We start from the raw sequence: 18,070 nt of genomic DNA on the forward strand, positions 1-18,070 counted from the left end.
CTGTATTCAGTGTAAATGCTGTGTTTTAAAGAACACAGTACTGGTTAGTAAAATGAGTTTTATCGAGGGCATTATTATTTTTATTAGAATTAATACACAATACATAAAAGATTCAAGTTAATAGTTTATAATTTAGTTCAGAGCAACCTAGTTGAACCTGGAATGTCATCTGTTAAAATGCAGAAAACAGGAAATACTTAGAAACATTGTACATCATTAAAAGTTTAACAAGTCGGAATGATAAGCTTCATTCACATTTTTTCTCATTTTTTCCACAGGCCTGAACTCAGATAATTTTTTTCCAGCCAAGGCCTGAGACTTGGGAAGCCATCAGCTTCTTCAAGACCTTTGGTCCGGTGAAACTGGTTTCAGCCTTCCACCAGAACTTCAGGCCTTACAATCTGATGAGTAATTAATTATTTAAAATAAGCCAGTTCTCCTCTGCAAATAACATTTTCAGCTGATATTAGGCCATGTACACTGGGCCGGCCAGTGACTGAGTGATGACTTGGAGGAGAATGTGCCATTTTCATTGCACTGAATCATAGGAAAGTCTTTCCTAACGTCACTCAGGAAAAGAGCAGCTGCCTGTGGCAAATATAACAAGATATGACTTTGCAAATTGGTCATCCAGTGCCACCTCCCATTCCATACATGTACTGATTGGTTTTGGAAGAGTTTTCAGCAAAATAAATTCCAACTCCAAACATGCCACCTATGTACACATGCATTTCACCAAAACCCCTATGGAAAATTAAATTCACAAAAAGAGATCCATGAAATAACATCCTTTCATTTGCATGGTTGTGGTTTTCTTCAGAAACTTCTTTTCTCCGGTGTGTATATCTTTCCCAAAATTTCTTGTTTCAAACCTTCTAAATCTTGAGAATATTGTATCTGTTGAAGATGCCGCCTGCATGACCTCATTCGCTGTGCTCTGGGACAGAACTTTACACCTTCTCCTCCACAGACTGAAATTCTTTGTCATCAGGAGACAGATCTATGCGAACTGTTCCACTTCCAGAGTACTTTAGAGTTAAATATGTATTAAGGCCTTGTTGTCCAGAAATCAGTGTTTCAACTCCTTTAATTAGCTTTTGCCGATATCCATAAGCATGGATTCCAATCTCTTTCAGCTCCTTGTGCCCTATCTCAACAAGCACATCCAGGGTGATCTGTTCTAGCTCAAATATATCCATTAAGTTCTCAAGTGCAAGACTCCCTCTGAACTGAGTTATACTGAAATCTACTCCAGAGTCCTTTTCTTTCCAAACAGGCAGCACCTTCAGTTGGATTTGAACTAACTACTGAAGATGGTTCACAAAAACTCCCAGAAAAGTTGTCGAGACTGCTAGCTGCAAAAAGGCTTCATGGACTGGATGGCATAAAGCCAGAGCATCTGCAGTGGCTCTGGGGCTGCTCACATCCTTGTGCACTTAAGGTTTACAGGAAGAGAGGGACATGGCTGCTCTCAAGAGAGCGCTGACATCATCGGCTGAAACTAAATCCAAAGGTGTTTTTCCTTCTTGATTTTAGGTATAGGATCAGCTCCATGGACCAACAACAAAGCACAAAGATTTTGTGCTGCTTCATGTAGTGGTGTGAAAGACCATTTGTCCATGGCATTTTTGCACACAGTGTACTTTATTAGTAAACCTGCTACATCTGCATACCCCTACAATGCTACGTTATGTAAAGGAATGCATCCTCCTTTGTCTTAGGCATTCACATCATCTCGAAACAAACAATGACAATGCATGCAGTAAACCTCTACCCTGTATACAGATATAGCCATAATGAGACACTTCATTAGCCATATTGTTCTAAAATGCATGGAGAGGCATAGATGCACTGGTATCTTAGATATTTACTATGCATAGATTGGCATCCTATACAGCATTTCATGTCAGCATGTGTCAGTGGTTTTCACACCAATAAAGCCATAATCCAGGCCTGGGAAAGTGCCCTGGAGCTGTCACTAGAATAGAACGCAATCATACCTGATGCCACAGGTTACAGTCTGTGGACAAGCTACTTAGTGATTTGGTGGTAGATATCCTTGCCCTAATAATTTCAACTATATACTTAAACTCAAGGCCTCAGATATGTACATAACCTTGTGAGTTTACTCCCAGGCTCACATTTTCAACAAGGTTTAGAACCATTTCATGGAACGGTATACTTGATGAAGTATGTGTATCTTTTATTACATTGGAAGATGGCCAACATCATGTAACTGATGTGTTTTTAAGCTACGGTGTCAATAATACCAGAAAATACTGATTGCATTTTGGGTCAGCCATGAATCTGGGGGTACGATAATAGCTGTGGGTTATTCAGCACTATCCAAGTTAAGGTAAAGATGTTGCACACAAAGAGGAATTGGGCTCTGCCTCTGGATCCAGAGTCAATGGTTTTGTTTCTGAGATTCCTGGTTCCACTGCAAACTAAGAATTGGATTTCTTGCCTTTTACTATACCTATGGTTTCAGAGCTTCCTGGTTTCCTGATGGTGTCTTTCCCACTAGAGGTGTGTGCCAGTGGATTGAAAATGATACTTTTGCACAATCTTCAATCCCAAGCCCTTACCAATTACTAAAGCTGGGGACACTTATGAGGCCAGATTTGCAGATGATATTGTGTGCAGTATCTAAGAAGGGTGTTTACTCAATAGAAGGACCAGTGAGTGGACATGGTTTAAAAGTATCTTGGGAAATATTATCCTGCGGCAGGAATGACTACTGATACACAGAGTACACTTGGGGGTGTATCTTGAAAGTGCTTTAATTGACTAAGTCTGATTTCAACAGAAAAATGTAAGAACATCATTTATATTTAAAGTCCACATGGATTTATTGTATTTTGAGTAGGTTGGCTAGAGCAAATTTGATAGGTATGCATGGTTCTAAAATTTTTCTCCTAGTAGATGGAAACACAGTTTCCTAGCTGGTGTGGAAAGAGACATTGCCCATGTAATGATAATTAGCAAGTATTTGGGATTATGGGTGGGAGGTACCTTGATAGAAATTATTAGAAGCAGATGGCATGGGATTGGAGTAAGATATGGGATGTCTATCCCAGTATGAAAAATAGTTTAGAAGATTAATATCTGCCCTGCCCCAAGTTAACTAATGCTACTTAAAATATAACAGGTTTCTGTGTATTGACTGATTACTAGCAGGTTAGAAAATACTGCTGTAATAATAATTACAGGCCTAATAACCTTATAGTAAACATTATTAGGCCATCTGGTAAATTACTTGCAACAAAAAAGTAAAATAAACTCAAGAAAAAAACTAACAAAAATTGTGCAAGAGAATTAAACTCAGAGGAGTAACGTTGATATATCCTCTTCTTCTGTTATTTTGTTTGAATTATTTTTTATTTTGATTTCTTGTTTTAATGAGATAGAGTCTCTTTGGATAGAAATAGCTGTCCTAGAACCCACGCTGCATCTAGCTTGTGCTTTAATCTTGTATTCTTGTTTTGCTCCTTGATCAGTTGTCAACTACTTCATGAATCCTCTCGGTATATAATATCACTTACAAGCTTAAATATATAGGTTAGATTATATAAAATAATTAAGCAGCCTGGCATGGTGAATCACACATCTAATCCCAGTACTTGGGACACTGATGAGTGGTAACCCAGACTTGCCTATAGGGCAAAATCCTGTCCTCAAATCAAAACAAATAAAAATTTAAGAAAAGAAAGAAAGATATAAAATTTAGCATTGTAAACATTTACTCTTTAACCTGTCTAATAGTGACTTATAAATATAACAATGTTTTAGAAATTCAGAATTAATGCTAAATCAACGAATATTAATCACTTTTGAAATCATTTTAGAAAAAGAATGTAATTAGTAAATATGCCTATTAAATTTAAAATTTGGAGAAAATAGACTAATTAGAAAATACAACATACCAATACCAAAATGAGGAACAGTGGAGCATTTATATAAATACTAGAGATTAAATAATGAATTACAGTGAATCCCCCCCCAAAAAAAGCACCAGAGAAAGGTTGTCTTTTTAGCACGTCCTTCCATACATTCAAGAATCATAAATATATCGAGAAAATAGCTCTTTGGTAAAGCACTCACCTAGATTATGTGAGACTCTGACTTCATTTCTTGGAACACAGACACAAAAACACAAACATGCACACACACACACACACACACACACACACACACACACTGAGGTAGGAAAGGGAATCAGATACAGGCACATGTACCAATTTGTTACAAATCCTTCAAGTAAACAACACAGTTTATCACAGTGGAAAAATTTAATACTAAAACAGAAGAATAAATGTTAGGTGTAGAGTACATGATTCTAATTTGAGCAATGTGGATATTAAAGCATGAAGATTTTAAAATTAAAATCCAGTCTAGGCAACACAGCAAGATTAAGGCCAAAGAAAGCTAAATAACAATACCCTGTCTCAAACAAACAAATGAAAAGGACATAAATGATAAAGTAGATGAAAGGCAGGGGCATGTTGACATGGTTCAATGAAATATGCAAACAAAGAACAAAACACAAATATAGTAAAATAAAAGACTAATGGACATATCTATGTATTCCTAGGACACAAAGTTGAACTCCTTGTGAAGTTAAAAGGGGAAAGGTTACAGCTTTATCCAAGGACAGAATATTGAAAAAAAATGTAAACATCCATTAATGGTTTAAACAATAGCAACCCAAAATCTTTCTAAGTAGGATTTCAAGGGCTGTTTGTTGACCTAATAAAAGCCACAGTGCATTAAGATATAACCAGAAAACCCCTTTGAACCACAAAGCCATCTCTCCAGCCTCTTAAAATAGTTTCTCTCCTGACTGTTGAAGGGGAATTCCTTTAGAGAACAACCTCTTCTCTGTATTCCAAGGTAGTCCCCAGCTGTGGGCGCAAGTCAGAGTCTAGTCAATCTAGGCACTCTATCCTGCTGTCTATAGAAATTGGTTGGTTCAGAGAGAGACACAAGAAACCACCTATGTCAATCATGTGTCTCAAAAATACTCTTACCTACAAAATGCTGTCAATACCAAGGTTCACCAGCAGGTGGCATGGGTCGGCAAGTAGAGAGTGAAGAAGAGCATCTACAAAGTATAGAGGTATGAACAGAGCTAAGTCACCTGTAGCAAACCAAGACCTGGGGGGAGAGGTCAAGAATGTTTTTTATGGAAATAAAGTCAAATTTATGGGCAGTATCAATGTCTAATAAACATGGTGTGCTTTGTACAACTCATTCTCTAGATTTCTTCTCAATGAAATAATGAAGAAAATGAATCTTAGTTCTTACCCTTCTTTGTGGTTTAATTGTGAGAAAATCTGCTGAACTTATTCTCATAAATGACTGCAATCTAATTTTATTAATGCAATTTCCATTATACATACACAACTAAATTTAATTAAACATAGGCACAGAATAATATATATATATATATATATATATGTTTAAGTTCAATATATTATTTAAATTAGATTATATATAATTGAATATAAATAAACATAGATATACAATCTAATTTTTAACCTGTTGGAAAGGAATTACTTTCATAAAAGCAATAAGTAATTTATTGATTGTAGAGAGTAAATTCATGAAAACTTTCTGACCCTGGAAGACAGTGATGATATCATTATACAATGCAGTACATTTCTTACTTCATAATTCAGCACATAATTACAGTATGGGAAGAGGCATATAACCATTCTTGAAATATGCTATTAGGGTTATGCTTCCTTATTTGTATACTATCAAATGTTCACTTACAGTATGCTTCAATAAATAACTCATTAGAAAACACGGCTATGGGAAACAGCCAACTATGAGTGGCAACCGTTTTGCAAGGAAAACTTGCAGAGCAAGTTGATGTTAGGTCAGACTATTTGTTGCCAATGAGAAATGCTTTAGTGGCTCCACCCCACTTTTTCATCAGTGACTCTTCTTCCCCATCAGAGTAAAGAAGGAAATCTGCAATTTGAAGGTTCTTCTGCTTTATGCTGTAACCTGTCTGCTTTCTTCTGAGGAGGAGCCCTTACCGGAATAATATGGGTTTAAAAGACATGCTTATCTATATTGTGGTAATGTTTATGTAGGATGTGCTTTTACATTGATACATGAATCAATATATTTCTTTGCATACATGAATATATACATGAGGTGCATAAAACACACCATGATTATAAGACATATTGCACCTCAAAAATCAATATTATTCTATGAACATGGCATTCTGTATTTCCAGTCCTAATGTCATCTACTTTATGATTTTTTTGGCTTATATATGATAAAAATTAATATGATTCATTTGGTACTTAAAATTGGATTGTTAAGTTTGTTTTCAGTATTGAAATGTAATCCATGGTTCAGGAAAACTGTCTTACCACAAAAGATTGAAGGAACAAATTATATCATGTTAAATAATTGAATTGCTTTACTCTTTTGTGTTTGATGAAACTTATTAAAGATTCTACAATTCATACCATATGTAGTAATCTAAATAAACAGAGATCATGTCATTTATTTGCTTGGAACATACAGTAGCAAATGTTTCAGTAATTACCTGTGCTGAGAATATATGAGATATGTTTTGTTAAATATTTTATTCCATTATGTCTCCCACAAAGCTACTATACATCTTTTGAAAATCTTCTCTATGTGGACATACATTATAGCAGAAAATAAAAAGTAGACAGAGTAGAGCATTGAGTACTGGCCACACATGCTGTCTTATTTGAGAAAGCATTGTGTGTATCCTTTCTATTAGGCTATTTGCTAATAGACATTCTACTGCCTCCAGCTCCTTCTCATCATAAGAGTACTGAGACAACAAATCCCATTTAATGTATCTAGAGATTGTAAGTATCATGGAGATGTGAGGACAGGTGCATTATTGTATGAGAAAAGTGTTTTATCCACATAGTCATTTCCACAGTTACAATGTACATTTTCAAGAAAAATTTTTCTCAATTGACAAGACACTTTTGAGGTAGGATTTGTGAGAAATGCCAGTCACGATTTCCTGTAAAATATAAAGTACTTTCCTCAAGATATTATTTCTTTATTTTCTGTATTATTTTCAGTATTTTAGATTCACTGATTTGATTTTTACTTTGCATGTGTTGAGTTGGCTGTTGCTTTGAGACTTATGCAAGGATGAGATAATGAATTTAACTCTAACAACAAGTGAAATTTTAAAAAATGTTGTTGGTAAATTTGTTTATGGTTGCTGACAAAACAAACTCTTTGTTTAGTTTCAAAAGTAACACTTCAAAAAATATTCTACTTCATACACTCAATTGGCTCATTCTATGCAATGATTACGTTATTTAATTAGGAAGTTCATCAGTCATAAGAAAGTGATGTGGATGTAACATTTGAGGTGAGCGGATGCAGTGTTTAAAACATATAAGGGAGTAGGGACAGGGGTGTAGGGGGAAAAAAGGAAGGAGGTTAAGACTGGGAGCAGAGGAGAGAGACAACTATGAGCACACTATAATGTTAACAAATAAATTATAAAAACAGATAAAGGAGAGGAAATTCAAAAGTCTGGGCTCCTTATCTGTTGGAACATTCTGTTTTAGCTTTCACATGGATTCAACACCATCTTTCTGGCTTCAAATGATTGAGAAGAAATTTGAGAAAATGGGAATTCAGGCATACTCATGCATAACGTTAAATTTTCACAGAATTACAAGGAAATGCCCATGAATTACTATGTTAGGTGAGAAAAATTTATTCAAGTGGGAATTATGATTAGAAGTTAAAAACCCCAAGTCAATAACTTTACAGTACATAGAATGCTTATCCAATCTCTAATAAGTATCATCTTATAATATGTATGTTTATATATTTAATATATAATGTAGTTTATATAATATAAATTAAATTATATATGTATATATGTTTATATATACATAAATAAAATTCTTACATCTGGAACACTAACAAATTTTACTTTCACCCCTGAAAACATTAGAAAAGTACATTTATAGTAATGATTTTACAGTTATTGTTTGTTTCTTAGCCTATGTTAATCATCCCATATATTATTGTTTAGATAATCAGGCAGGCATTATAATGTAAATGTATTGATGTAGATAAGTATAAATGTAAATCAATGGAAGAATTAATCCCTCTTAATTGACAAGTGGATATTGTAAGAATAGATGCTGTGAATCAGACAAGGGATATGATAAGGAGTATATGTACCTGTGAAAGGAACCTCTATGCTCATGACTGTGTTTTTGTAAGGCAAGGTATATCCATTTCACTAGGATATGATAATCCCACTATATTTCCCATTGTAGAAAACTCAACTGAATGGTCGAGTTGGAGACTGCATGTAAACATTTCCCTGAGATAATAAAAAAAAACATGCATAGTCTGTTAAGAGCAAACACTCCTAATTACTCTTGAATTTTATTTTATATTTAGGGATAAGGCTCTTATCTATCAGGCTATGTTCAAAATCACGATGTAATTGGAGATTTCCATAATCCTTTGATCCATTTTGCAATGATCCATCTATGAAATCTACAAGGAATGCACATGTATATTTTGTATGTTGTACAGACACACATGTAAGCATGATGTCACATAGCTACATTATTAACAGTTAGGAATGAAGACAAATTATCTTTCATTTTGAGAACAGACTTCTTTTTGTAGAACTGTGTGGTAGATGAGGTTACATTATTGGTTCTATCATGCAAAGGGATAACCCTTGAAAACACAAACACACAAGCACCCAAATCATAGTTTATGTTTGTATTGCTATGTATATCAACACACACACACACACACAGATATATGTTATTCATGTAATCAAATGGACAAAAGACCATCAAGTTGAAAATCAGTAGTATAGAGGTTCCAGAGCAGATGATTTTGAGGAGCACAGGGAAAAAACGAAAAGGGAAGTGAAAGAATTTCATGTCAATTAAAGAAAAATTTCAATATGAAATAGATATAAAGACCTCTGCTCAAATAGGAAGCTCCACATTGTTATTAATATTTTTATAAGAAAACAAACTGCTTTTAACAAATAAGTGCCATGTTTTGGGTAATGATTCTTTTTCAAAGCAAGCAAAGAGTTTTTGTATTTGTAGCTCTATAAATATCTGTGCTTGTTTACACAATCAAGGTCATCTAATACAAGTGAACGTATGTAAATCAGACCAGGCTGTCAGTGCACCTACAAGACTGAAGCTGTGACAATTGTATCAACAAAAAAGCAACTTTTTTATAAATATATGAGAAGCAAAACATAATAGCAATTGCCAGGATCAATACAGCTATAGTTGCCAGAATAAAATGACATACACCTGTTAGATCGTGTACACAAGTTTTATCCTTCTTTTCCTTCCAATTTCACAAAGAGAGAAACACAAAGGCCTGGACACTTCACTGGATAATGGAGTGAATCAGTGTGAAGAGGTGAAAAGTGCATTGTGTGCCAGGAGCTATGGCTATAACCTGAAAAGCCTAAGTTGCATGCCTCTCAAGGCAGCTGGGCAAGGCGAACTCCGTGGTCTCCTATCATTTATTGTACTACACATAGGACACATGCATAAAAATTTTGTTACAAATCAGACAAGTTTTCTCTGTGTAGCTTAGAGTATCCTAGACTTTCTTTGTAGATCAGTCTGCCCTCAAACTGCCTCGTTTAGTGCTGGGAACACATGCACGTGCCGTTGGGTCCTGATACAAGAAGAATATTTACACAATACCTGTGACTCACTTTTATGAATGAAAATTATTCCTGGGCCTCTCAGGCACTTGAGATAGAAGAGAAATGCTAGTTTGATATACTATTAATTTACTAAAGAATGAAATGCAAGGATTCAGAAAATTCATGGAAACAATCTAAAAATGAAGGAAAGTTTTAACTTAGGAATCCAGAACAATTTAATTGTGGACAATTATGTCATTTGTATAAGCCAATAAAAACAGAATATGGTAAGAACAAAATTAGAGGGAATTACTGGCTAGATAATTATTTCAAGGCCATAAAAACAAAATCTGTAAAAATATATCACATAGAAGCTACTGTGCGTAACTTTCAGATTATGTAAAAAAATAGAAATTGAGTAGTTGTTCTTCCATTGTTTTCCTGTTGAATGTAAAATAAATAATGTTTGACTGTACAATGGGAAACCAAAAGAGAATGAGTATTCTGAGAATTATATTGGTTTTACATTTATTATATGAAATCAGATACACAAAGTAGGGAGTGTGTAAGACATCTTTTATTTTCTATCAGTGCATAGCTTTTGATACTTTTCTTCAAGAGAGTCTGTAGATATCTGAATATTGGAATTAGTTTTTGATGCACATTTCTTTTGCATTCTTGAAGGTATTAATTAGATCTTATTTTTTGAATTTTACTTTTTATTTAATGACATGTTTGTATTTAGATGAAAGTGAGTAAATAATGATGACTAAAACTAAAACATTAGAAATTGTGAGTGTAAATTATAATTTGGAAAAGTAAGAAGTCCAGAACTTATAAGCCATAAATTCAACACTGATGAATATCACCCCTTAAGTTGTAGGCCTTTATCTTATTTTCACATAATCTTCCACAGTATTGATGTTAATTTAAACTTATAGTAATCAAACATAATGTGTAACAATGAGTTATCTGAGGAAATGACTAACAATCTGTGTAATTACTCATATTCAAGAAATGACAGAAAAATATTTAGACAAATATGTGGTTGGTTGACTACGTGCATGAAAGTATTTTCTACAGAATGTAGCTTCCTTCACACTCACCAATATCAAATGACAGATATAAGACGTCACTTTCAGTGTTCTGTGGTGATAATTCTTGGCAGTTATTGTCAGATTCAAGTCAATCAGTCATGTACCCTAATGTGAACATGTCTATCCATATATAAAATTGAATCATGCAACAAAAGCATACACATGTAATTACATGCAAATCTTTTAAAACATTTCAAAGACATTCTTAAGCTTAGAATAAAGACAGTTGGCACGGAAGTAACTTTTTTTTACCACATAAAACTCAGTAGAATTCTATTATGGTAAGGCAAAATTATATGTTGAAAAATTATTGATGATTAATGTGTGATTTTTATTTTGTGTTTAGAAAACATGGAACATGTGAACAGCACACTTTTGTAATGGACAAACTTCAATACAGAACTTAAAAGAATATTTTATGTAAGTATTGAACATTTAGGATTTCATCCTGAAACAAGTATTTGAGGGACTACTGATTCTTGGTTGGATTATTTTCTTTTTAAGAAACTGGGCACCTATGTGATGGAAGTAACAAAATATTACAGTTTTTTCTTTTTATATCAGATCTTTTCCAAATCAAAGATCACAATGTTCAAGATCCTTAGAATTATATACCTGGTTATTGGAACGCACATAATCCTAGACGTCATTTCCCAAACATCTATGAAAATATATTAGAAATTTCAGACAGAGGCAAAGGTAGGTATAAGTTTTAAATACCTTGTAAGATTTACCTATCAATAGGAACCTTTTATAAGCTCCCAGTATTGTGGAAGAGATATGGAATTATTCATTAATTTCATGAGGTTCTAAAAATATTCAGATCATATAAGGATATTAATGCCAAACCTAATAATGTGAAGGAATGTTTTAAACCAGAAACTCCTAATACAATTCCAACTTGGAAAATAATCTAAAAATTTGATAGTTTTATATTAAACATATTTGGAAGCCACTCTTTTTAATGGGTGTTTACTAGTTTGAAAATATATTAGAACAGATGAATGCAAACTAATAAAAAAGTTTAAGAGATGGTTTTGAAATATGGAAATGTAATTAATTATGATTAAAGTAGATGTATAACTAAAATGCATGAACAATTGTCAAATTTGATCTTATTACCTACAGAATAAATCATATTTCTGTCTTAGCTTTTCAAACTGAGTAATATCCACATGAGATACTTAAGTAAAAAGTTAAAATCCTGGCATGGGATTGCTCAGTGCTTCAGAGTTGCAGTGCATAGTGGAACTGGCTTAGGTGTCTGGTCCTCTGGCTTCACAGTGTATTTTCACAGATGCTTTGGCCTTAACTCTTGCTTATAGAAAATGATACAACCATGAAGCAACTTCCTCTTGTTAACACATTCAAAGTTACATTTCGCAGAACTCATGTACAAAATGGTCCAGCCAAATATAATTTGAACAATTTTCAATTTGTGACACACAGTGGCAGTGAAGATACCAGTGAATTTCTATTTAAAATTTATTCCTTGTGTGAAAACTGACAACAAATAATTTAAATGCTGTAGATTTTTATTAGAATTAAATATATATTAGGGTATAGTGCAATGGTACATAAATTAATTTAAAATGAATATTAACGTTTTACAAAGAGTAGTTTAGGAAAAAACTGAATAGTGCACTTCTTTAGATATTGGTTGTTTGTTTCACACTTCTCTCTTACAAATTGCCCTTCTTTAATCCTTGTTTTAACAAATGCATTGCATATTTAATTACACAGTAATGTGTTATAAATCTGTGTTGCACTTTTCCACTACCAGCACACTCAAAATTATTTTTTCCCCTAAGTTCTGATCAGATATATATGACTTGATGTTAATTTAATTTGTTTGAATCTAGTGCATTTTCAAGTGCTAGAAATACCAAGTATGAATGCCCACTGATCAACTATGTATGTTAAAATAATCAACTATATTTTAAGCCAATTTGGATCTCTTGAGAGATTAAAATTTCCATATACATACTAATATTTTTACAAGGTAAATTACAACTCTTAATACACATAGATTATTTTACAGTTGAGAAAACTTGGAATAAATTGTGTAAGTGCAGATGGTTTTATAATAAAAAATTCTTTTCAATTTTTTCCTTAGAATACAAAGTTTTATATTCATTTTAATTGCACAATGTACATTGCTTAAAATATGTTTCTCAATGTTTTGGATTGAAGTCATTACTAGAAGAAGATTTTAGGTTCTTCTTTCAATACATATGCAGCTTCTCCATGGTGTCTATAAGAGTATTCAACAAAAAACACACATATACTCATTCTCTATACCTCATGTTATCGATGCAATTATTAATGGTCATATGAAGATGTCTTTGGGATTTTTTACACACATAAAGAAGGCTGGCTTATATAGCCATGTTTTAAATGAGATATCAGACATTACAACCTCATCAAGCAACTATCCATCATTTATTACATCACAGTTGTACCTAATAGGGTGATTTGACTTCCTACAGTAAATATTAACTCTACTACAAATGCACATACTTACATAAAAGACCAAAAAGACATAGATATGTTTGCCAGTGATCATCCAAAAAATAGAATCTAGAATTGATTTAAAATTCCTGAAATCAAATGCCACATTAGTCTTAATTAGCTTAGAATTTTTCTGAAATACAAGAAAGGAAAATATTTGGATTCTTCTTCATAACCTCTTCAGAGAAGCTTGTCAAATCAAATAACATGGCTTTGGTTTGTGGTCAAGGAACTAAAGGGTTAAGTTTCCCATCTTGACAGAGTTTAAGATCTTTTTATAGGGAAGGAGATTGCTGATTCCTTAATTTTGTTTGGTGTTTTCCTGGTTATTAAGAGTATTGCTTGTTTCTTTTTCCTCCTTTATTTTTATTTATAAATCCTTAGTTTTCTTTTGTGATTGAGATTTTTTTCCCTCTTCTGCTGTCTTTTTTCTTGACGGTGGTAAATTGTGTTTTTTCATGCTTTTCTCTAATATTTTTTCTACCAGTAGTAGTGGTGTATGCAAAGTGTTTTTACTTAGCATTATTTATTTTCAGGACATGTAATATATTATTTCCTTGCATTCATATCTTTAAAGTTTCTGTTGAGTTCTTCTGTTAACCTGATTGTTTTGCCTGTATAGGTGTCTTAATATATTTTCTTTGTTTTTAAATTTATTTTCATAGTGTGTTTGTGTGTGTGTGTGTGTGATTGTGTGTGAATATACATGCCACTACACACACACACACACACACACACACACACACACACACACACACACATATATATATATATATATATATATATATATATATATTTCAAAGTACAGCTTGTAGGAGTAGATTCTCTTTTTCTATTATACAAGTCTCAAGGATTGAACTCAGGTTTTCATGTATGGGTGCAAGTAACTCACCTAGTCTACTTACTACCCATTTCATAGTTCCTTTAGTTATATTATGGTATTGTTTTGTTTTGGTTTTGTGTTCTTGGTATTTAAACTTTGATGTGTTGGGTTTCTCTTTTAAGTAATATATGTTTAAAAATGAAAATGCATTTTGTACTGTGATGATTATTTTTTCTTGTGGTATGGAAAGTTTAAAAGCTGATTTCCCTGTGGCCACAATACTAATCCTTTGGATTTTAATCTGAGCTCCCTTAATTTCACTCATTCTTGGATTTGATCTCTACTACATATACAAGAGGTTTTTTTTTTTTGAAAGTTGTAGTAATGTTTCCTTATCATTTTTTATTGGTAGTTAAGTTGTTTCCTTAAGCTTGTTTTTTATCCTTGATGCTGTTTTTCTTGCTCAATATAGTCTATGATTTTTTTATCCTAGATATTGTTTTTCCTGCTTAATATTGTCTATTTGTGATGCTTTCTAATTTACTGTCTCTCTGTCTTGGTCTGTCTTTGTCTGTCTCTCTATCTCTCTCTGTACAAAATGTACACAGTGTTTCCAGAATTTTTAAAATCATCTTTGAAATTTGCTCATATTTGCCAGGTAGACTTTGAGATCCTAGGCTTGCATTATAACCATTTCATTTGCTTTATTTTCTGTCTGTAATTCTGGAGTTAAAATCATTTGTCTGTGTTATGCCTCATGTGCATATTATAATTCTTATTTCATAAGGTTATTTTTGGAGGGTTCTCCTAATAATTGAAAAGAAAATAGCAGACTTTAATAAAATAAATTAAAGGGCTTACTTAGGAAATATTAAATGATATAAGAATAAAAAACCAATAAGGAATTCAGTCTCTGACTTGGGAAAACAGCTAAAATAGACTTCTGCTTCTGTATAATTGCATGTCTGTTTTTGTTAAAGATAAAATATTTTAACTAGAAATTTCAGCTTCTGAAAACTCCAGGAAAAATATTTTGGGGGCAGAAATGAAAAGGTCATCCTGACATGGTTACATAGGCAAGATTATGAGTGACTAAGTCTATTTAACTATATTCAATTAGGGGGTCATGGAGAAATATCTCCGTTGTTAAGGGCACTGTCTGCTCTTTTAGAAGTCATGAGGTGAATTCTTAATCCTCTAACCATCCCATGCCTGTCTTTCATCTATCCTTTAATCTATCCTGTAAATGACAAAGATCCAGGTTTCATTTATCTTTAGCTACCATTTATCTTTCATCCACCTGTCTCTTATGTATCTAACATCCATAAAATTATCATCTTTCCTTTACATATCATTTGATTATCTGCTATCTATTTCACTTCTTTCACATCGTTATTGTGTGACTGTTAACCATTCATGTATCGGTATCACATAACTAACCCAATTTTCTCTTCTACTGCACATCTCTTTTATAGCTATTATATATATTTATTCTATTTTTTATCATAATTTATTTGCTGAGCCACTGTCTATCAGCAATATATGGATTCTATCATCTAGCTTGTCTGTGTATGTATTCCATTCTCTACCCTTGACACTTGTTTATCTGTGACTGTCATGCATCCATTTATCTATCATGTAGCTATCCTGTGCCTCTTTTCCATCTATTTATCCATCATTTTTCGTCAACCTCTCCTGGGTTGAATGAAGCGAAAATCCATGCACAAAAAGTATAAGATTATTGAAGAAAATGATAAAAATTGTAGCAACAATAAAGGAGAATAATTTAAAAAATAAGGAAGAAATGGCTAAAAAAGAGAAATGTTGCAGGAAAGAAGAAAAAGATGATGAGAATGGAAATGAGATTAAGGAAAGGAGAAAAAGATGAAAAAACATGAAAAAGAACAAAAAATCAAAATGTAAAAGAAAGAGAAAAAAATGAAAAGTTGTATTAAGGAAAAATAATAACAAGAAAATGGCGATAAATTGTCAGAACAAGAAAAGAGAAAAAAAGAGAAAAAATGAGAAGGAAAGGAAGAAAAGAAGAAAGGTACAGAACCATTTGGATAAGAAAGCGAGAAACAGAAAAAATAGTTGAAGAAAACGCAGAAATTGAACAAAAAATGAAAATACATTTAAATAGAAAGGAGAGAAAAGTTAGAGACATAGATGAAAAAGAAGCAGAAAAAGGGAAAAATTCAAGAAAAGAAGGTGAAAAAACTGGAAAATTTTCAAAAAGGATGAAAAAGGGAAAAAAGAACAAGGCCATTATATATTTAGAAAAAAAAAAGAAAATTGAGAAAATTAAGAGGAAGGGGGAGATAAAAAAGAGAACAATGTTGCAGAAATTGACAAAAAGAAGAAAAATGCTAATGAAACCAGATAAAGATGAAGAAAACGATGCAATTTATGAAGCAAAAAATAAGAAGAGAAGTAGATGATAGAGAAAAAGGTGGAAAAAAGAATGAAATAGAAAAAAACGGAGAAATTAGAAGGAAAATCCAACGTTACCATAAGGATTGCAAAAGTTTCTGATTTTTCAATGTATGCAAATGGGCTTTTGACTACCTTAGAAATATTATCAGATTTAAAAACAGCCATACACGAATTATTTGCATCAGTAAAAATGGTGAGTGACACTGTATTGGTGTCCTCTTTACAATACAAGCAAAGATCCAATCAGTTCTTGTTAAAAACTCTTTCCTTTTTCTTTTTTAGATTTTTGCCATTAATGTCTCCAAATAGTACTTCAAGGTAGAATTAGACAGAAAGACATATTCTCAGAATTAATAAGAAGCACAGTCTTTTTCTGCTTGTTGCAGTCTATTCAGAATTTTGTATGTTTGTCTTCAACTTTTTACTTTGTTTGTTTGTTTGCTTGTTTGTTTTTTGGTAGGAATAATCCCATGAACTTGTCTTGCCTTTGCATTAGCAGCCCAGTTGGAGAGTGTTTTGGAGGCAAAATAACCAGAATGAAACCAAGTTTATGGTCTGTTGTAACGACATAGTCCATTTGAAGTTTTTGTTCTTCCAAAACCAGCTCATTTTCTGCTTTTTATTTTGGACATATTGTGCTGTTTAAATGTGCTTCCCCTTGTAATGTTTAAAATAAGTGTCTTAACTCATAGGTAGATAGTCCACTTGTAGGCATAAACCAGTTAATGTCTACCATTCATTTTTGAGTGTTATTTAATGTTTTCGATTATTCTATACCTTTTCTTGTTTAATTTATCATACAGATAACTTATAGTTTTAATATGAAAGGGATACTCCTCTCGGTATTTTTCTACAGCTATCTGTAATCCCTAACAGGGTAGAATTCATTGTATTTTTAAGTATCTTTTTAAAAATCACATAAAAATCCACCAACAGAATAACATCCATATAAAGAAAAATGATAGACTGAGGAAACTTTTTAAAATTTATTTCCAAAGACTATTACACAAAATTTTCCTTATAGTGGGACTATTCAACATTCGCTATGGATGTTCCTTCTAATGGTGTCTCTTTTTTACCAGTACTGTTCAGTGTTGCTACTGAAAAAGCAAACCTTTCCCTATCTTACTCATCCAAGCGTTTCGTAAAAAATATCAATATTAAGTCTATTACTATTATAGTCCAAGACTTACTTAATAGAGAAGGTAAAGAAATTCCAGGCTATAAATATTCGATTGTTTGTGTTCCATTACTTATTGCTCTCAAATTTGTTATCCGTCTCCATGTACGTGACTTCTTTTTTACCAAAAGCTCAAGATCATTTCAAAGACTATCGAATTTTTCTATATGCTAAACTTCTAATTGCTCTTGTATTAAATGACAAAGAGCCTGCAATTATATTTTTTGTTAATAGACAATCTGCTTGACACACAGGGCTGTGTGAAACTCATTTTGGGGACAAGGCTGTTGTAGACAAAGTAGTGACCCCTCTTATATATCTGGAAATTTAATACCGCTCTG

General features: G+C 32.7%; 1 pseudogene; it reads right to left on the minus strand.

Annotated features, from left to right (window-relative positions):
- Positions 1-368: 368 nt before the first annotated feature.
- LOC127186462 (poly [ADP-ribose] polymerase tankyrase-2-like) overlaps positions 369-18,070 on the minus strand; it is a 39,589-nt pseudogene continuing 21,887 nt past the window's right edge.

This window comes from Acomys russatus, unplaced genomic scaffold, assembly GCF_903995435.1.
Source record: "Acomys russatus unplaced genomic scaffold, mAcoRus1.1, whole genome shotgun sequence".
NCBI classification, from domain to species: Eukaryota; Metazoa; Chordata; class Mammalia; order Rodentia; family Muridae; genus Acomys; species Acomys russatus.